The sequence below is a fragment of the Jaculus jaculus genome, chromosome X (assembly GCF_020740685.1).
Source record: "Jaculus jaculus isolate mJacJac1 chromosome X, mJacJac1.mat.Y.cur, whole genome shotgun sequence".
Taxonomy (NCBI): domain Eukaryota; kingdom Metazoa; phylum Chordata; class Mammalia; order Rodentia; family Dipodidae; genus Jaculus; species Jaculus jaculus.
This window is the reverse complement of record NC_059125.1, coordinates 119,862,297-119,883,713: the sequence shown is the minus strand read 5'-3', so window position 1 is coordinate 119,883,713 and position 21,417 is coordinate 119,862,297. Positions and strand designations below refer to the sequence as shown.

The 21,417-nt window shown below is 44.4% G+C and overlaps 2 pseudogenes; both read left to right on the top strand.

The window, feature by feature from the left end:
• The first annotated feature begins 3,726 nt into the window (after positions 1-3,726).
• On the top strand, positions 3,727-3,922 carry LOC101608780 (annotated as a pseudogene).
• A 22-nt stretch (positions 3,923-3,944) lies between these two features.
• Positions 3,945-4,630, top strand: LOC101596501 (annotated as a pseudogene).
• The last annotated feature ends 16,787 nt before the right edge of the window (positions 4,631-21,417 follow it).

Here is a 21,417-nt window from a genome sequence, read left to right as displayed (position 1 = left end):
AAAAGAAAGTAAAGAAACAAAGCAGTGGGCTGGAGAGATGGCTTAGCGGTTAAGCACTTGCCTGTGAAGCCTAAGGACCCCGGATTGAGGCTTGATTCCCCTGGACCCACGTTAGCCAGATGCACAAGGGGGCGCACGCATCTGGAGTTCGTTTGCAGTGGCTGGAGTCCTTGGCGCACCCATTCTCTCGCTCTTTCTGCCTCTTTCTCTCTGTCACTTTCAAATAAATGAATAAAAATAAACAAAAAATATTAAAAAAAGAAACAAAGCAGCAGTGTATTCATTAAAGTACTTATTACATTGTAACTGTGACTCCACAAGTCTGTGGAAAACTACAGAGACATACTGCCTTATTCATTGTTGTCCCTCATACATATGGGAATGTTGTGAATGGGTTAATTGACTAACGCATCCAAACACTTAATGCCTCACCAAAAGAATGATGATGAGTGTTATTTCCCAGGTGATGTGATAGCTAAGGGTTCAAGTAAGTTAAGGAAATTCTGCTGGTTTTCCTACCTAAAGCATTTATTGGGGGCTGGAGAGATGGCTTAGTGGTTAAGACACATGCCTGCGAAGCCTAAGGACCCAGGTTCATTTCTCCAGGTCCCACGTAAGCCAAATGCACATGGTGGCGCATGCTTCTGCAGTTTGTTTGCAGTAGCTAGAGGCCCTGGTGTGCCCATTCTCTCTCTTCCTCTGTCTGTCTCTAATAAATAAATAAATAGATAGATCTTTAAATAAAAATAAATTAATATAAAAAAACATTTATTGGTTGCTTGATGTTACTGCATCTTCCCTTCCATGCTTTATTTGATATTACAGGCACACCCCTGCAAAGCATGTGTCCTGAATTCCTCAGCTATTAATGTCTTAAGGCTTTCCTAAAGTCCAAACAATTTTGTGCTCTCTGTGTGGAAATTTTGCATCTCCTGTTATCTCTATAATTGAGCACACACTGAAATATGTGTGGACACTCCCACACTACCTTCACAAAAAGATATGATTATAATCCATGCAGAGATCTCATGAGATTTGGAGAAAGGTGTCCAAACAAATGTCTGTCTTAGCTGGGCGGGGTGACACAAGCCTTTAATCCCAGCACTTGGGAGGCAGAGGTAAGAAGATTGCTGTGAGTTCAAGGCCAGCCTGAGACTACAGAGTGAATTCTGTGTCAGCCTGGGCTACAATGAAACTCTACCTCAAAAAAAAAAAAAGTTTGTCTCATTACATCTCTCTCTAATGAAGACAGTGACTCATCCACTAATCCACCAAGGCAAATTGTTGTTACTGCTGATTTTAACTTTAAAAAAATACTGTTTTTTTATTGACAACTTCCATAATTATAGACAATATCCCATGTTAATTCCCTCCCTCCCCCACCTTCCCCTTTGAAATTTCACTCTCCATCATATCCCCTCCCTCTCTCAATCAGTCTCTCTTTTTCAAAAAAAATTTGTTTATTTGTATTTATTTATTTGAGAGCAACACACACACAGAGAGAAAGGCAGATAGAGAGAGAGAGAGAAAGAGAATGGGCACGCCAGGGCCTCCAGCCACTGCAAACGAACTCCAGATGCATGTGCCCCCTTGTCCATCTGGCTAACGTGGGTCCTGGGGAATCAAGCCTTGAACCAGGGTCCTTAGGCTTCACAGGCAAGTGCTTAACCGCTAAACCATCTCTCCATCCCTTCTCTCTTTTATTTTGATGTCATGATCTTTTCTGCCTATTATGATGGTCTTGTGTCAGGCACTGTGAGGCCATGGATATCCAGGCCATTTTGTGTCAGGAAGAGTGTATTGTAAGGAGTCCTACCCTTCCTTTGGCTCCTACAGTCTTCCTGCCACCTCTTCCACAATGGACCCTGAGCTTTGGAAGGTGCATCAGGGATGTCTCACTGCTGAACTCTCCTCTGTCACTTCTTCTCAGCACCATGGTGCCTTCTGAGTCATCCCAATGTCACTACTATCTGAAAAGAGAAGCTTCTCTAGCCAAAAGTAAGGGTAACATTAATATATGGGTATGAATAGTAACAAAAGAGTCTACTGGGCAGTTTGGTGAGCATAATAGATGCATTTAGCCAGACACCAGCAGGTACAGTATCATGGAGCAGGCCTCCAGTCAAATTAGAGAGCCGTTGGTTTCCCCCATAACAGACATGCCACTATTGGACCCATTGGCTCATTCGGCCTGGCTGACCAAATTTAGGACTTGCAGTGTCCACTGTTGTTTATCTCCACTGGTGATTTCTCTTTCTACCATGGAGCTGCATGCAGCGTAGTTTTTTCCACCTTTTTGTCAGCTGGTCTACACGGAGGAGTTTTTCAACTCAGCACCAGCAGGATTTCTGCTACCTTGCAGCCCAAGCATGTGGAGTCTTCAGCCAATAGGGTCTTACCATCTATTCCTGGTGGGAAACCAAAAGCCTTAGCAATGGCCTATAATGTTTTGGGGGTATCTAGGACCTCCTTGGCCAACAACTCACTGGAAGGTACCCCATACCTGACACTGAAAATTTTCTAGTAACAATCTATGGCTTCTGGGTAACTTTTTCACTCACCCACTCATTATCATTTTTTTGTTGTTACTATTTTGTTTTGTGAGATGGATTTCAATGTCAACCAGGCTCTCTTTGAACTCTACCTACTGCCTTGACCTCCCATGCGCTGAGATTTCAGGACTGTAAAATTATCTCTGGCTTTTTACACATTAAAAGAAATATCTGGGCAAGGTGTGGTGGTGCATGTCTTTAATCCTAGCACTCAGAAGGTGGAGAGAAGAAGATCACTGTGAGTTCAAGACCAGCCTGAAATGACATAGTGAATTCCAGGTCAGCCTTGCTAGAAGGAGACAGTACCTCAAAAAAAAAAAAAAAGTAATACAGGGGCTATAGAGATGCTGCGGTAGTTAGAGGTACTTGCTTGCAAAGCCTGATGGCCCCAATTTCAATTCGTCAGGACCCATGTAAAGCCAGATGTACAAAGCGTTGCATGCATCTAAAGTTCATTTGCAGTGGCTAGAGGCTCTGGCACACCAGACCTTCTCTCATTTTTCCTCTCTCTCTTTCTTTTTGCTTGCACATAAATATATATTTTTTAAGTTGCTGATTGTGATGGTGCACGCCTTGAATCCTAGCACTTGGGAAGCAGAGGTAGGAGGATCACCATGAGTTCAAGGCCACCTTGAGACTACATAGTGAATTCCAGGACAAGCTGAGACCTTACCTTGAAAAAAAAAAAAGGGAGGTCAGCCTGGGCTAGAGTGAGACCCTTCCTCAAACAAAAGAAACAAATAAACAAACAAACACTTTTGCCAGGTGTGATGGTGCATACCTTTGATCTCAGCACTCAGGAGGCAGAGGTGGGAGGATCACCGTGAGTTCAAGGCCAGTCTGGGACTACAGGGTGAGTTCTAGGTTAGCCTAGACTAGAGGGAGACCCTACCTCAAAAACCAAATAAAACAAAACAAATAAGAGGGCTGGGAAGATGGCTCAGTAGCGAAAAGCCCTTGTTTCCAAAGCCTATCAACCTGAGTTCCACTCCCCAGCACCCACATAGAAGCCAAATGCAGTTTAAATATCATGGCAAGAGAAACTGGTTCATATACACAAGCAAGCACTCACGCATACACACGTACACACACTCAAATTAAATAAGGTAGCTCGAGGGATCAAAGCAGAGGGGGCCAGAGATCCACAGGAGGTAGGTCGACTGGCCTGAGCAGGATGTCGTACATGCTCCTGCATCTGCCCAATGGCCCAATGACAGGTAGACCAGGCCATTCTTTCCGAAGAGGGCCAAGCCATCATCTTTTGGTTCGGGCATGACTGGGACCCCACCTGCATGAAGATGGACGAGATTCTGTACAATATCACTGAAAAGAAATGGAAGATAGTGGGAGATCTTCCTCATCTGTTATGATCCCTGTTTGGATAGCCCAGCAATGGTGTGGCTTGGGCTCTGTGCCATCTTCTCTGGTTCTCTGCAGTCTGGCCGGCTTCCCACCCACCGCCGCCGTGAACAGCCGCAGTGCTCGGCCGGAGACTCAAGGAACGTGCAGCGCTGCGGCCTCCACTGCTTCCCGAGAACCACCGGCTGAAGTGCTATTTCTACCACGGTCTCTCATGGCCCCAGCTCTCCTACATCGCTGAGGCCGAGGATGGCTAGATCGTGGGCTATGTCCTGGCCAAAATGGAGGAGGATCCTGATGATGTCCCGCACGGACATATCACCTCCCTGGTTGTGAAACACTCACACCTGCACCTTGGCTTGGCCCGGGCCTCACGGGCCATGACTGAGAACTTTAGCGCCAAATACGTGTCCCTGCATGGCAGGAAGAGCAACCGAGCAGCGTTGCGCCTTTATTCTAATACCCTCAACGTCCAGGTCCATGAAGTGGAACCCAAATACTCTGCAGATGGGGAAGATGCCTATCCCATGAAGTGGGATCTCTCCCAGATGGCGGATGAGCTGAGACGACAGCAGGTGCTGAAGAAGGGCAAATACGTGGTGCTGGGTTCTGGGGACAACCAGGAGACTCAGGAGAGCCTAGCTGGCAGTGATCGTGGGGGTGACAGCAAAGACGGTGCCAATGCCCAGGACAGCTCGGAAGACTTGGACTTCTCCTAGAGCCTGCTTGAGTGTCACAGGTCACTGTTGCTCAGGCACTGCGGTCTTCTCTACAGCATCTCTTGGCTCTGAAGACTTCTCACAGTGGCCTGAATTGCTTCTCATTTTGGACTCAGCACCCACTTTGACAGAGCCTACTGTGGTCATGAAGGGATGCCTGGACACAGCTTGCTGAGCATGAGGAAGCTTGAGGACTGACATGTCAGAACCTTCCTTGGCCTCCTCATACCATGATACCATTGTGTTCTGTTGGCACGTGTGTGACTTTGAACAGTGATTGTCCTGCGGGGCGGGGGTGGGGGAGGGAATCCTCCTAGAATGCCAAACAGGAAGCAGGGACAGTTCTTGAAGCTCCCCATCTTTCAGGTTTTGCCTTTATCTAATTGAGTTTTCATCAGGATGATCAAGTTAGAACTCATGTCCCCTTCCTCCTTTTTTCCTACTGGAAGTTATCTGTTTCTATTCTTTTCTTTCTTTCTTTCTTCTTCTTCTTCTTTTTTTTTTTTCCTGAACAGTCCCTATGTCCTGTGCTATCCTTTCTTCTGCCAGTATTTTTCCCTTTCTGAATAGGAGAAGCTGATAAATGTAGGCTTCTACTATGCATGCAAATTTTGTAGATTAAAAAAAAAGGACAAATAGTTAAAATGAGGTTATATAATAAAAAATATAATGAATAAATAAATAAAAGAGTCAACTTGTCGGGAATTTTCTCAGCAATACAAGAAGAAACTGTGTTAGTTAATATCCAGCCCAGCCCAACCAGTTGAGACACTCATTTTTTTTTTTTTTTTTTTTTTCCGGAAGATAAGTGCAATGAAGCAATCACTTACAACACTTAGGCAGGATGTAGAGAAGCCACTGGTGATATTGCAGAACTTGAGGTTAACAAAGTCGGAGGTTTAAATGCCCTCCTGCCTGATGCCGCAAGAGAAGGGAGAGGTCTCTTGTACCTAGTTTAGGGTACAGCAAGTACTTTGTGGAATGGGTTACTAGATGAGAGGTGCTATGACCTTCAGGTGAGGAAAACCACCAGCTAGCTAGGCTAGATTAAGCTCTCAAGGGACAAGTCATACAAAGAAGCATTCTGACTTCCTTCTCCTCCATCTCTGCAAATATTTGTCAGTCCTCTTCTCTGCCCAAAGCTAACTGGCTGCTAGAGGCTATGGAGCTTGGTGGTGTAGTCTCTACAGCACGGAGAGGGGGGTGGATATGCAGTCCCTACTAACCTTTCCTCTCCCCACCCACTCCAACCCAGCTTTAAATTCTTCTTTTTTCCAAGGAGGGTCTCATTCAAGCCCAGGCTGACCTGGAATTCACTCTGTAATCCAAGGCTGGTCTTGAACTCAGAGCAATCATCCTACCTCTGCCTCCTGAGTGCTGGGATTAAAGGGATGTGCTCTAAACTCTTGTTAACACAATTTGTCTTGTTTCTTTTAAAAATATTTTATTTATTTGTTTGAGAGGTGGGGGGAAGAGGCAGATACAGAGAAAGAGATAATGGACACACCAGGGCCTCCAGCCACTGCAAATGAACTCCAGATGCATGCACCCCCTTATTCATCTGGCTTACATGGGTCCTGAGGAATCAAACCAGGAGTCCTTAGGCTTAGCAGGCAAATGTCTTAACCACTAAGCCATTTCCCCAGCCCTGTCTTGTTTCTTTTTTGAGACAAGTTCTCTTGTATCCCAGGCTGGCCTCAAACTCACTATGTAGCTGAAGATGATCTTGAACTTCTGATCCTTCTTCATCTACTGCCCAAATTCTGGGATTATAGGTGCACACCACCACAGCCAGGTTTTTAAAAATATTAATTTTTACTTATTTATTAGAGATAGAGAGAGGGGTGGGAGGGAGGGAGAGAGAGAGAGAGAGAGAGAGAGAGAGAGAGAGAGAGAGAGAGGATGAGAATGGGTGCTTCAGGGACTCTAGCCACTGCAAATGAGCTCCAGATGCATGGGCCACCATGTGCTCCTGGTTCACATGGGACCTGGGGAATCAAACCTGAGTACTTAAGATACACAAGCAAATTCTTTAACTGCTAATCAATTTCTCCACCCCCACCTTTTTTTAAAGAGAGAGAGAGAGAGAGAGAGAGAGAGAGAGAGAGAGAGAGAGAGAGAATGAATAGGTACACCAGAGCCTTTAGCCACTGGAAATAAACCTCAGATACATGTGCCACCTTGTGCATCTCGCTTACATGGGAACTGGGGAATTGAACCTGGGGCTTTAGGCTTCACAGGCAAGCGCCTTAACCACTAAGCCATCTCTCCAGCCCCACAGCCAGTTTTTATGTGGGGCTAGATATGGAACCCAGGGCTTCATGCATGCTAGGCAAGCACTCTACCAACTGAGTGAACTACATCCTTAGCCCTACTAGTTTCTGCCCTTACCATTTCATTATCCCTTAAGTAACTTTGTATATAAAACTGAAGATCATGCCAGGCGTGGTGGTGCACATCTTTAAACCCAGCACTCAAGAGGCAGATGTAGGAGGATTGCCGTGAGTTTGAGGCCACCCTAAAACTACATAGCGAATTCTAGGTCAGCCTGGGCTAGAGCAAGACCCTACCTGAAAAACCAAAAACAATAAAAAAATAAAATACAAACCTTGAAGATCATCATGAGAAGCTAATGCTTCCCACCACTGCTTCTTACTTGTGACTTTTGGCTTTCTTCCTCACTTGCCCCTTTGAATAAGGTATTTTCATCTGGTCTGGCTATTTACCATGCACTCTGGAATATGATTTGAACAAAGGCCTTTATAGAAAGTGCCCCTGCTGTATTTGCCTTGGCTCTCTGAATGGCAAATGGATGTCACAGAGTAAGGTGGGAAGCACTTAAGTGTGTCAGACTAATAACTCATTCATGACTCCATTTCTCTTTCTTGCCTGGCAACTACACTCATGACTAGATTAAAATCATCAAGAACAAAGACACTGGAGTGCAAACAACCAAGTTCAAAGTATACCTCATCAGAGAAGTAAGGAGCATGATTGGACAAACTACATTAACTTGAAGAACTAGAATTTCTTGCCTTTGTTGGATGATGAAATTTTAAACGGAAAACAAAAGGCAAGCTACCTAAGAGTTCTGACGTGTATGGGAAAGATGAACTCCAGTTTCAAAGTAGTAGTTAGCTCTGGAGTTAGGAGAAGTATTCCAAGACATACAGAGGAAGCTTCAACTGGGCCTACATTTTACTTTTTGTTTGCAAGCAGAAAGAGGGAGAGAGTGAGAGCGAGAGCGAGAGCGAGAGCGAGAGCGAGAGAGAGAGAGAGAGAGAGAGAGAGAATAGGTACACCAGGATCTCTTACAAACTCCAAACTCATGTGTCCTTTGTATATCTAGCCATTTGGCTTTACATGGGTACTGGTGATTTGAACCTGGGTCATCAGGATTTGCAAGGAAGCACACTTAACCACTGAGCAATCTCTCCAGACCTGGGCTTCCATTTTATTCCTTAAGAAATGAAATTAAGCTGGGTGTGGTGGCGCACGCCTTTAATCCCAGCACTCGGGAGGCAGAGGTAGGAGGATCACCATGAGTTCGAGGCCACCCTGAGACTACATAGTGAATTCCAGGTCAGCCTGAGCCAGAGTGAGACCCTACCTCGAAAAACCAAAAAAAAAAAAAAAAAAAAAAAGAAATGAAATTATAGGGGGAGGATAAAAAGCACACTTAGTTTATGTGACATCCCAGCTTGATTTCCTCCTGCACAGTGAATATGAGGTTGTCAATTAAAGTCCTTCCAATCGAAACAGGCCTGAAATATTTTTGGGTCAAATTTAGGATCTGAGTACCTGGAGAGCACTTATTTATTTAAAATGTTTTTATTTATTTATTTATTTGACAGGGAAAGAGCAAGAGAGAGAGAGAGAATGGGCACACTAGGGCCTCCCGCCACTGCAAATGAACTCCAGATGTGTGTGTCCCCTTGTGCATCTGGCTAATGTGGATTCTGGGGAATCAAACCTAGGTCTTTTGGCTTTAGAGGCAAACGCCTCAACTGCTAAGCCATCCCTCCAGCCCAGACAACATTTATTTAGCCATATATATATATATCCCCCCCCAGGGAGTGTCTGGCTCTATCACAGGCTCACCTGGAATTAGTCTCAGGACAGCCTCGAACTCATGGTAATCCTCTTAACTCTGCCACCCAAGTACTGAGGTTAAAAGCATGCACCACCATGTCTGGTCTTTGTTTTATTTAAAATATTTTATTTATTTTAAATATTTTGTTACTAGCCTGGCGTGGTAGCACATGCCTTTAATCCCAGCACTCTGGAGGCAGAGGTAGGATGATTGCCATGAGTTCAAATCCACCCTGAGACCACATAGTAAATTCCAGGTCAGCCTGAGCTAGAGTGAGACCCTACCTTCAAATATATATACATACATACATATATATATATATATATATATATATATATATATATATATATATTTATATATATACTTTTCAAGCAGAGAGATAATGGATACAGGGCCTGTAGATGCTGCAAATCCTAGACACATGTACCATTTGGTGCATTTTGCTTTACTTGGGTACTGTGGAATTAAAATCAGGTTCTTAGTATTTGCAGGCTAACACCCTCGACACTGAGCCATCTTTCCTGCCTGTTTTTTTTTTTTTTTTTTTTTTTGGTTTTTTGAGGAAGGGTCTAATTCTACCTCAGGCTGACCTGGAATTCACTATGTAATCTCAGAGTGGCCTCGAACTCAAGGTGATCCTCCTACTTCTGCCTCCAGAGTGCTGGGATTAAAGGCATGCACCACCATGCCCAGCCCTGCCCTAATTTTTTAAAAAAAATATTATTTAATTATTTATTTGAGAGAGAGAGGCAGATAGATAAAGAAAGAACAGACATGCCAAGGCCTCCAACCACTGCAAACAAACTCCAGATGCATGTGCCACCTTGTTTATCTGGCTTACATGGGTTCTGGGGAATCAAACCTGGGTCCTTTGGCTTTGTAGACAAGTGCCTTAATCACTAAGCCATCCATCCGACCCAGCCCTAACTTTTTAAAATTATTTATTTATTTGAGAGAGAGAGAGAGGGAATGAGAATGGCACCAGGGACTCCAGCCATTGGAAATGAACTCCAGACACCTTGTGTATCTGGCTTATGTGGGTACTGGAAAGTCAAACATGTGTCCTTAGGCTTTGCAGGGAAGTGCCTTAGCTGCTAAGCTGTAATTTTATTTTATTTCATTTTTAAAATATTTTCATTTTATTTATTTGGGAGAGAGACGGAGAGAATGAGCATGTCAGGGCCTCCAGCCACTGCAAACGAACTGCAGATGCATGCCCCATCTTGTGCACCTGGATTATGTGGGTCCTGGAGAATCAAACCTAGGTCTTTTGGCTTTGGAGGCAAGAGCCTTAATGGCTAAGCCATCTCTCTCTTTTTTGAAATATTTTTTATTTTATTTTATTATTTTTTTTTTGAGGTAGGGTCTTGCTCTAGCCCTACCTGACCTGGAATGAGTGTCCAGGTGGCCTTGAATTCAAGGTGATCCTCTTACCTCTGCCTCCCTAGTGCTGGGACTAAAGGCATACACCATCACACCCAGCCCAATTTTATTTTAAAAAGTAATATTGGCCTGGTTCAATGGTTTAGGCGCTTGCCTGTGAAATGTAAGGACCCAGATTCAACTCCCCGGTACCCACATAAGCCAGATGCACAAGGTGGTGCATGCAGCTGGAGTTCATTTGCAGTGGTTAGAGGTCCTGGCATGCCCATGCTCTCTCTCTCTCTCTTAAATAAATGAATAAATAATAAAGTATAAAGAAGAAATAAAATTCTAGTGTGAGGAGATGGCTTAGTGAGTAAAGTGCTTGATGTGCAAGCATGAGGACCTGAATTTGACATTTTCCCAACACCTTTCCTACAATAGTCCCTGAATCTTGTAGAGATTGATAGAGATATCTCACTTAGGCTGAACATGCCACTGCCTTTTTTTCTCAGCACTTTGGGGATTTTGAAAAGATTTTATTCATGTATCAATTAATTAATTAATTTAAGAGAGACAACGAGGCACACAGACAGAGTGAGTATGGGCACACCAGGGCTTCCTGCCACTGCAAATGAATTCCAGATGCATGCGTCACTTAGGCCATTTGGCTTTTCATGGGTACTGGGTAATCAAACCCTGGCTGTCAGGCTTTGTAGGCAAGTGCCTTAACCACTGAACTAGCTCTCCAGTCCCTTTGGTGAATTTTTAGTAGTCTCAGTGGTCACCTCCATCTGAAAAGAGCATCTAGCTAAAAGTGAGAGGAGCATTAATATATGAGCATAAACAATAAACATAAGTAATTAGAGAACATAAGTAATTAAAGTCTAAGGGCCCACATGATGCAGTACCCACATAAGCCAGATGCATGCAGTGGGCACATGCATCTGGAGCTTGTTTGCAGTGGCTAGAGGCCCTTGGGTATCCATTCTCTCTCTCTGTCTCTCTCTCATTGTCTCTCTCTCAAGTAAATAAATAATAACACAGAGCAGTTTGGTGAACATAACATACCCACTTAATCAGACGGCAGTAGTAATTCCCCCCCAGGGCTTATGACCTCCTCCCTAGTCATAGGTTTTTTTTGTTTGTTTTGTTTTTCGAGGTAGAGTCTTACTCTAGCCCAGGCTGACCTGGAATTCACTATGTAGTTTCAGGGTAGTCTTGAACTCATGTGATCTTCCTATCTCTGCCTCCTGAGTGCTGGGATTAAAGGAGTACACCACCATGTCCTGCTTGATTGGGTGTTTTTCTTTGTTTTTTTTGTTTGTTTTCCGAGGTAGGGTCTCACTCTAGCTCAGGCTGACCTGGAATTCACTATGTAGTCTCAGGCTGGCCTCTACCTCACAGCAATCCTCCTACCTCCACCTCTGGAGTGCTGGGATTAAAGGTATGCATCACCACATCTGGCTTGATTAGATTATTAGTACCAAACATGAATGCCTTCCCATGGAGAGAGCCTGAAGTCCAATTAGAGAGCAGTTTTTTTTTTTTTTTTTTCCAGACATACCCCCACTGCACTAGGTGTACCTGGTGAATGCACCCACAAGAGGGCCCAAGGCGTACCACTTTCAGGCAGCTCCCCATTAGAACTGTATATGAATCCATTGTTACCAGGCCATGCACTGGTGGGCTAGAGTTCAGAGTAAGGTCTCTTGAATTCTTCTGTCTTGAGAGGTCTTCTAGTGCCACCTAGAGGGACCAACTGCCCAGCTTTGTCTGCGACTATCCCTGTTTGTTTTGTTTTGTTTTATTTATTTATTTTTTTTGGTTTTCCGAGATAGGGTCTCACTCAAACTCAGGCTGACCTGGAAATTCATTATGTAGCCTCACGGTGGCCTTGAACTCATAGCAATCCTCCTAACTCGGCCTCCTGAGTGCTGGGTTTAAAGGCGTGTGCCACCACGCCCGGATAATTTTTTTTAATTGACATCTTCCATGATTTTAAACAATATCTCATGGTAATTCCCTCCTTCCCCCAACATCCCCCTTTGAAACTCCACTCTTCATCATATCCCCTCCCTCTCTCAATCAGTCTCACTTTTATTTTGATGTCATGACCTTTTCCTCCTATTATGATAGTTTTGTGTAGGTAATGTCAGGCACTGAGAGGTCATGGATATCCAGGCCATTTTGTGTCTGCAGGAGCACGTTGTAAGGAGTCCTACCCTTCCTTTGGCTCTTACATTCTTTCTGCCACCTCTTCCACAATGGATCCTGAGCCTTGGAAGGTGTGTTCAAGACATTTCAGTGCCGTACACTCCTCTGTCACTTCTTCTGAGCACCCTGGTGCCTTCTGAGTCATCCTAAGGTCACTGCCATCTGAAAAGAGAAGATTATCTACCCAAAGTGAGAGCAGCATTAATATATTGGTATAAACATTAACAGAAGTGCTTACTGAGCAGTTTGGTGAGCATAGTATATACACTTATCCAGACAGCAGCAGACATTACACCCCCGGGGCTCATGACTACCCCTGTTGTAAGTTTTCAGTATCAGGGATGTATTCCCTCCCAAGGAACAGGCATCCAGTCAAATTAGAGAGCAGGTGGTTTCCACCATGACAGATGTGCCACTATTGCACCCGTTGGCTCATTTGACCTGGTTGGCCAAATATAAGGCTGGCAATGTCCACTGTTGAGTATCTTCACTGGTGATTTCTCTCTCTCCCATTGAACGTCATGCAGCATGACTTTTTCCAGCTTTCTGTCAGCTGGTCTACATGGAAGAGGTTTTCAGCTCAGCTCCAGCAGGGTTTCTCAGTGACCTTGCAGCCCAAGTAAGTGGAGTCTTCAGCAATAGTGTCTTACCATCTATTCATCATGGTGGAAAACCAGATGTGGCACATTTACACAATGGAGTTCTACTCAGCACTAAAGAAAAATGAAGTTATGAAATTTCCAAGAAAATGGATGGATCTGGAAAGGATTATATACAGTTGGGTAACCCAGGCCCATGCCAAACATTGCATGTTCTCTCTCATATGTGGATCCTAGCTACAAATTATTGGACTTCTGTGTGAGTAGGAAGAAAACTCAGTAGCAGAGGCCAATAAGATAGAAAGGAAATATAAAGGGAATAGAAAGGGAGGGCGACTTATTAGGATGGTATTGTATATATGTAAATAGGACAGATTAATGGTGGTGAAAGGGCCTATGTGAGGTCAGGGGAAGAGATTGAATAAAGGGAAGGTAGAGGGAGGGCTAATCAAAATCTAAGAGGATATAAATAACTCATACGGAAGCATATTTTTTTGAAGCCATAGATTGTTACTAGAAAATTTTCAGTGCCAGAGATGGGATACCTTCCAGTGGGTTGTTGGCCAGGGAGGTCCCTGATGCCCACATTTGTTTTTGTTACGGTTTGTTTTTGAGACATGTTTCACTCTGCAGCTCAGGCTGGCCTTGAACTCCTGGCCCTCCTGCCTCAACCTCCTAGATTCACAGGCATTCTTCCATTTGTCCCACAGTCTACAATGATAGTCTGGGGCAAACAAATCCCAGAGAGCTGCGAGGGTTGCCCCTGCATCCTCTTCTGGACGGTGCACGCAGGGAGGGGCTGGCTGCCCTGGGTGTCCAGGAGGCAGCACTTGACCTGGAGTTGGAGGGCCATCATTGCCATTTGTGCTGTAGCCCAGTGCAAACCTCTCCAGCCGCACCAGGCTCTCTTCCACCTGCTAAATTAGCCTCCCTCATAGCAGGAGCTCAGAGCCCTCCAGGCCTCTGGGGTGATGGCCAAGGCTGCACCCACATGTCTAAGCCAGTTCCCCCACACATTGACAGCACCTGCATGGTTGGTAAAGGTGGCGTTTGCTGCCTCTTGCTCAGAGCAGGCCTGATTCCATGGCTCCTCCTGCCTCGGCCTTTCCTCGGCATTGTGATAGCCTGTGTGTCCTTCTCCTGCCTGTCCCTGGGACCTGGGGAATGGCCAGTGCAGGTCACATGCTGCCCCCCTCCTTGTGTCTTCCAAACACACAGGCCTATAGCTGGAGAGGCTCCAGTTTCTGTGCAGCCCTATGTCCTGGGGGCCTCAGTGGTGAGCAGCAGTATTTCCGGCCTGTGAGGGGGAGAGATGGGTACCCAGGAACACCTGGCCACACTGTGACAGAGGCATGGCCAAGTGCCGTGGGTGAGATCAGCCAAGGACTTCTTGGGGAAGGGGGTACACCTGGGCACAGCCTCACAGGTTATGAGACTCACTGTAAGTAGAGTGAACTAGAGGCCTTTGAGGATGTCGAGGAGAACAGCATCCATGAGGGCCAAGAGTCAGCTTAGAGCATATATAAGTGGGAGGTTGTCCGCTCATGGTGTCTGCATTGGCCCAGATCCTGGTTCGCTCCTGGGTGCAGAGCCATGGGGCGGATACAGAGATCTGCCCTGGCAAGTGGTGTCTGCCTCCTTGTGTATTGAGTCTTATGAGGAGCATGGATGCAGCTGTGCCTTCTACTCACACGTGAGTGAGTGTGTGTGTGTGTGTGTGTTTGAGAGAGAGAGAGAAAAAGAGAGAGAGAGAGAGAGAGAGAGAGAGAGAGAGAGAGAGTGGTTGTAGGGGATTTTACTGCCATAGATGTAGCTGCTTGTCATCTCATCTGTCCCCTGAGGATGCTGAAAGGTGCAGGGTGTTAAAGGCTCTCTGTGAAGCCCTGGAGAAGGGTGTTTCATTTTGAGGTACTTTTACAAGAAGGGCAGCTTTGGCACATAGTAAATGAACTCTGCCGTATTTCTTTCCAGGATTGGGAATAAATTTATCCTTTCCACCCTGCAAAGGAAAACCCACTGCCAGCTAGGGGAAGCCAACATGGCTGACTATGCAAGATTCAAGAAAAGGGAGTGACATGAGAATTTCATATGCTGTGGGCCAATACACATGTCCTCAGGAAGGAATATGAGGAAAGATTTGGGTGAATACTCCTGAATGGAAAGGAGCTTAACAGGGGAGAGGTCTAAGCTGGGGAAAGAAAGGAAAGGAAGGGTTAGTATGGTGGTTAATCTTCATTGTCATAATCATTATTGGCTTTAGGATCACCATGGAAACAAAGGTCTGTGCATGTCTGTGAGGGAGTTCTAGATTAAGTTAAGTGGAAATACCTCCTCTAACTGCAGATGGCACCATTCCATGGGCTGGGGTTTAGACTGTATCAAAAGGAGAAGGCAAGCTAGTGCCAACATTCGTTTCTCTCTGCTTCCTCATTATGGTTACAATGTGACCACCTGTCTCAGACTCCTGCTGCCATGCCGTCCTGGCCATGCTGCAGCTCTACATGACCGCGGATAACTACACTAACACTGGAAGAACACGGCCTTCTGTTCTCTTCTGAGACTCCAAGAAGGAGGACTAGTCCTAAACTCTTTTTTGTGAGGCTTCTACAATCCTATTTTTCATATATTTTATTTATTTTTAAAATATTTTTATTTATTTACCTGCAAGCATACAGAGATAGAGAGAAGAGAGACAAACAGACAGAATGGGCTCTTACATTTTTTTCTGCAAGCTCTTCCACAATGGACCCTGAGCCTTGGAAGGTGTGATCGAGATATTTCAGTGCTGAACACTCCTCTGTCACTTCTTCTCAGCACCCTGGTGTCTTCTGAATCATCCCAAGGTCAATGCCATTTGAAAAGAGAAGCTTCTCTAATCAAAAGTGAGAGTAGCCTTAATATATGGGTATGAACATTAAGAGAAGTGCTTACTGGGCAGTTTGGTAAACATAGTATATACTTTAAACCAGATAGCAGCAGATGTTACACTCTTGGTCTCATGACTACCCCTGCTGTAGGTTTTTAGTATCAAGGATATGTTCCCTTACCTGGAGCAGACCACCAGTCCAATTAGAGGGTGGTTGGTTTACCCTATGACAGATGCACCACTATTGCACCTGTTGGCTCATTTGGCCTGGCTGGCAAAATTTAAGACTTAAGGGCTGGAAAGATGGCTTAGCGGTTAAACACTTGCCTGTGAAGCCTAAGGACCCTGGTTCAAGGCTTGATTCCCCAGGACCTATGTTAGCCAGATGCACAAGGGGGCACATGCATCTGGAGTTCGTTTGCAGTGGTTGGAGGCCCTGGTGTGCCCATTCTCTCTCTCTCTCCCTCTCTCTTTCTCTGTCTGTTGCTCTCAAATAAATAAATAAAAATAATAAACAAAAAATTTAAGACTTACAGTGTCCACTATTGAGTATCTTCACTGGTGATTTTTCCCTCTCCCATTGAACTGCATGCAGAATGACTTCTTCCAGCTTTCTGTCAGCTGGTCTACATGGAGGAGGTTATCAGCTCAGTTCCAGCAGGATTTCTCAGTGACCTTGCAGCCTAAGTATATGGAGTCTTCAGCAAGAGGGTCTTACCATCTATTCCTGGTGGGAAACTAAGGGCCTCGGCAATGGCCTATAATGATTTGGGGGCATCAGGGACCTCCCTGGCCAACAACTCACTAGAAGGTATCCCATCCCTGGCACTGAAAATTTTCTAGTAACAATCTAGGACTCATGTGTGTTCCTTTTTTTTTTTTTTTTTGAGGTAGGGTCTTGGTCTAGCCAGGCTGACTTGGAATTCACTATACAGTCTAGGGTTGGCCTCAAACTCACAGAGGTCCTCATACCGCCACCTTCCCAGTGCTGGAATTAAAGATCTGTGCCACCACACCCTGCAAAAAAGGAGAATGATTTGGCCAGAACCTCTAGCCCTTGCAAACAAAGTCCATATTTGTGTGCTGCTTGTGCATCTGACTCTACATTGGTAATGGAGAATGGAACTTGGTCATTAAGCTTTGCAGGCCATCTCTCCGGCCCTTAACTGTTTTGTTGTTTGTTTGTTTGTTTGTTTTTTCAAGGTAGGGGCTCACTCTAGGCCAGGCTGACCTGGAATTCACCACATAGTCTCAGGGTGGCCTCGAACTCACAGCGATCCTCCTACCTCTGCCTCCTGAGTGCTGGGATTAAAGGTGTGCGCCACCATGCTCGGCCTGATAGTTTTATTTATTTTTTTTTTACAATTTCCATACATATAGATAATATAAGGTGATCATAATCTGCCCTTGCCCCTTTCCAAATTTCCCCGCCACTGAATCCCTTTTATCCCCCTAGTCTAGTAGTCTCTCTTCTATTTTGATATCATCATTTTTTTCTCTGATTATGTAGGTTTATGTAGTCAGCCTCAACTACTGTGAGGTCATGAATACCATGGCTACTTTGTATGTGGAAGACAATATTGTAAGCACTCATTCCCTTCCTTTGGCTCCTTCCATCACCTCTTCCACAGTGCTGTGGTTCCTGAGCCTTGGAGGATGTGGTAGAGATGTCTCATTTAGTTCTGAACACTCCACTGTCACCACCATCTGAAAAGAGTAACTTCTCTAACCAGAAGTGAGAGTAGCATTAATTTATGAGCATAAGCATACGTATTTTAGAGGGAAGTTTGATGACGATAATATCTATTTAGCCACACAACAAGGGTAGTTTCCCCTTCTAGGGCTTATGACTTCCTCAGCCATAGTTTTGTTTTTTTCTTTTTCTTTCTTTCTTTCTCTCTTTCTTCCTCTCTTCCTCTCTTTCTTCCTTCCTTCCTTCCTTCCTTCCTTCCTTCCTTCCTTCCTTCCTTCCTTCCTTCCTTCCTTTCTTTCTTTCTTTCTTTCTTTCTTTTTTTTTCCCCTGAGGTAAGGTTTCACTCCAGCCCAGACTAACCTGGAATTCACTATGTAGTCCCAGAGTGGCCTTGAACTCATGTTGATCCTCCTACATCTAACTCATGAGTGCTGGGATTAAAGGCGTAGCGTAACATAGGTTCTTGATTAGTTTCAGTACCAAGTAGGAATTTCCTCCTGTAGAGTGGGCCTCAAATCCAATCAGAGAGTGTTTGGTTTCCCCCATAACAAACGTGCCTCCATTGCACCAGTTGATATATTTGGCCTGGCTGGGCAGCTGTAAAGCTTGCAGGGTCCACTGCTAGTTAACACCACTGATGACTTTCTTCCCCCAATAGTCTGCATAGACCTTTCTAGCATCTTGAAAACTAGTCAAAGGGAGGAGAGGCTTCCAGTTCAGTTCTAATTTGATTTGGCTTCTATAATCTTGGTAAACTACATAGATGCAAAAATTCTATACTAGTTTTAGCAAAGCAAGTCCACTGATATATGGAGAGGATAATGTGTCTTGAAGGAAGTGGGCTTACCCCAGGAACACATGGAGGTCTTAGCATTAGAGAATTAATTGTTTCATTTATCTTTTCAGCTTTTTATTGACAACCTCTATTCATATACACAACATACCCTGATCATAAGCCCTAGCCTGGGCTAGAGTGAGACCCTACCTCAGAGAGAAGAAAACAGCGGCTGGAAAGATGGCTTAGCGGTTAAAGCGCATGCCTACAAAGCCAAAGGGCCTGGGGTTCAATTCCCCAGGACCCATATAAGCCAGATACACAAGGTGGCACATGCTTCTGGAAGTTGTATGCTGGGCTAGAGGCCCTGGTGTGCCCATTTGCTCTCGCTCTCTCTGCTCCTTTCTCTCACAAATAAATAAATTAAATTAAATTAATTTTTTTAAAAAGAAAAGAAAAACAATAATGGCAAGCTGTGTGTGGTGGCTTAGGTCATAATATCAGCACACTAGAAGCTGAGGTAGGAGGATTACCATGAGTTTGGAGCCAGCCTGTGGTACTGAGTGAGTTCCTGGGCCAGAGTGAGACCCTGTCTTTAAGAAAAAATAAAAAAGGCTGGAGAGATGGTTCAGCGCTTAAAAGCACTTGTTTGCAAAGCTTGATGGCACAGGTTTGATTTCTCAGAACCCACATAATGCCAGATGTATAGTAGTAATTCATCTGGAGTTTAAATGCAGCAGCAGGAGGCCCTGGTGCACCAATCTCCCTCCCCCCACTCCTGTCAAATAAATAAAATGTCTTTTAAAAACAAAAACAAAAACATATTGGTAAAGTATAATAAGAATAAGAATAGTATAAGGACAACTAGATATGGTGGCATATGCCTGTGATCCAAGCATTTAGAAGGTAGAGATAAGAATATCGGTGGCTGGAGAGATGGCTTAGCGGTTAAGCGCTTGCCTGTGAAGCCTAAGGACCCTGGTTTGAGGCTCGGTTCCCCAGGACCCACGTTAGCCAGATGCACAAGGGGGTGTATGCACCTGGAGTTTGCTTGCAGTGGCTGGAGGCCCTATAGCATCCATTCTCTCTCTCTCTCTCTCTCTCTGCCTCTTTCTCTCTCTGTCTTTCACTCTCAAATAAATAAAATAAAAATAAACAAAAAAGAATATTGGGCGTGGTGGCGCACACCTTTAATCTCAGCACTTGGGAGGCAGAGGAAGGAGGATCACCGTGAGTTCAAGGCCACCCTGAGACTACACAGTGAATTCCAGGTCAGCCTGTAGTACAGTGAAATCCTACCTCAAAAAAAAAAAAAAAAGGAATATCGGGAGTATAAGGCCAGCCTTGGCTACATAGCAAGTTTGAAGCCAACCTAGGGTATACAAGACCTTGTCTCAAGCAAACAAAAACAATATTATAAGGGCAAAAATAGTATATGGTTTCGACATGAATTTTTTGGTAGGGTATTGTTGTAGCCCATGTTAGCCTTGAATTCACTATGGAGTCTCAGGGTAGTCTAGAACTCACAATGATCCTCTTACCTCTACCACCCAAATGCTGTGATTAAAGGCATGTGCCACCATGCCCGGCCTGAATTTTTGTTATTTGCCTATGAGATGACTGTGTATGTAAACATTCTAAAATATTTATGGTCAATGACTAGAATTAATAAGACAGTTCATCTAGGATTCTTTTTTTTTTCTTTTGAGACAGGATCTCACTTAGCCCAGGCTGGCTTCAAACTATGCAGTTGAGGTTGACCTTGAACTCCTTGGTCTCCTGCCTGGGCTTCCAGAGTGCTAGGATTAGGGAGGTGTGCTGCTATGCCCAGATTCAAGTAGGATTTTTGATAAAACTATATACAATATTCAATTCTATTTCTGCCCAATAGCAATAAAAGTTAGAAAATGAGAGCTAGAGAGATGGCTCAGCAGTTGAGGCACTTGCCTTCAGAGCCTAAGAACCCAGGTTCTTAGCAACAATTTTCGGTGGGAAACCAAGAGCCTTAGCAATTGCCTATAGTGTTTTGGGAGCATCAGGTACCTCTCTGGTCAATAACTCACTGGAAGGTATCCCATCCCTGGCACTGAAAATTTTCTAGTACCAATCTATGGCTCTTGGGTACACCATTATCCAAAAAGTAGGTTATCATATGGCTTATTCATAACATCTTAAATTTTGGTTAATTTTCCCCCACCCTTACATTATTCAATCTCTTCCTCTGACCTCACTTAGGCCATTCCACCCCAGTAATCTGCAAAATAGCTATCAATAAAACTAGCACCTGTGGTGAGAGTTTGCTGAGTGGTTAGGGCATTTGCCTGAAAAGTCTAATGACCCAAGTTTGATTCCTCAGTACCCACATAAAGCTCAGTTCACAAAGTGGTACATAAATCTGGAGTTTGTTTCCAGGGGCTGGAGGCCCTGGCATGCTCACTCTCTTTGCCTCTCTTCTCTGTATCACTCTCTACTTGCAAATACATAAATAAAAATAATTTTAAAACATTTTTCTCATATATATATATATATATATATATATATATATATGTAATTTTTGTTTATTTAAGAGAGAGAATTAGGCAGTGGAAGAGAAAGAGAGAGAGGGCCAGGGCTTCCAGCCACTGCAAATGAATTCCAGATGCATGTGCCACCTTGTGCATTTGGCTTACATGGGTCCTGGGGAATAGAATCGAGGTCCTTTGGCTTTGCAGGCAAGCACCTTAACCACTAAGCCATCTTTCCAGCCCAAAAATATTTTCAAAAAAAAAGAAAAACTAAAAACAAACAAAAAAAATGGGCGTGGTGGCACACACCTTTAATCCCAGCACTTGGGAGGGAAAAGTAGGAGAGGATCACTGTGACTTCGAGGCCACACTGAGACTACATAGTAAATTCCAGGTCAGCCTGGGCTAGAATGAGATCCTATCTTGAAAAATCAAAAACAAAAAGCCTGACACCTAAATCCATACCATAGTTGAGTAAACCACGAGAGGTGTTTTAAATTGAGTTGGCACCCTGGAGTTAAAATAAATCAACCCTGTCCCACTTTTCCTGAAACACCTCCCATGGAAACACGCATTCAGAAAATGCTGTAATATGAGAGAAAAATAGACAGTCTAAACACAATGCTAAATGGTAGCCAACATCAGGGCTGAGACGTGATTGGAAGGAAGTGAAAGCAG